We start from the raw sequence: 747 nt of genomic DNA, 5'->3' as shown, positions 1-747 counted from the left end.
GACTGTCACTGTGTTGCACAACGGTTCAATTGGTCTGCTTTTACCCATGTTGCAAATTACGTTTATCTTTGGTATCTTCTTGCACTGTAGTGGTTCTGTGCAGTTTGATAATTTTCCTTCTTCACATCACTGGTTTTCAAGCTGCTCTCGCTACATGGAAGATGTGTGTTGCATTTTGCAATGTTTTGTAAACACTCTTAATGCACTTTCACTGTACCCGTATCAAGTATGTATCAGTGGCCGAAAAAACCTACTGTATATACGTCAGAATTCTGATCATTCTCTCTGCCTACTATGCTTTACAATTTCTGTGATAGGTCGTTCATGTTATTACGCGTGCAGATGAGACGCACTTAATCAACTTCACACTTCTTTGTATTCGAGTATTATGCCGTATTTTTGTACTATTGCGCTAGCTCAACTTCATCCGTCTTTAGGTGCTGTGATTTCCGATCTACGTGCTTACTAGTTATACCCGCCGTGCATTTTTTTCTCTTTTTTTTTGACGTTCGTACCGGTTTCGCTCGCCGTACGCCTTTCACGTACGTCCTGGTATTACCCGCCCATTTACGTACGTACCCCTCCAACGTACAGTATTTTCCGTACGTACCCCCTCCAACGTACACCATTTTCCGTTACGTACCCCTCCAACGCACACACATGAACCGAGAACTTCGATAACCTTGGAAAACACGACCCCCCCCCCTCCCACCAACCCCTACTACCGAGGGCTTTGCAGAAGACACG

The sequence above is a fragment of the Penaeus monodon genome, chromosome 30, assembly GCF_015228065.2.
Source record: "Penaeus monodon isolate SGIC_2016 chromosome 30, NSTDA_Pmon_1, whole genome shotgun sequence".
Lineage (NCBI taxonomy): Eukaryota > Metazoa > Arthropoda > Malacostraca > Decapoda > Penaeidae > Penaeus > Penaeus monodon.
The sequence above is the reverse complement of the archived record's forward strand: the minus strand, read 5'-3'. Positions refer to the sequence as shown.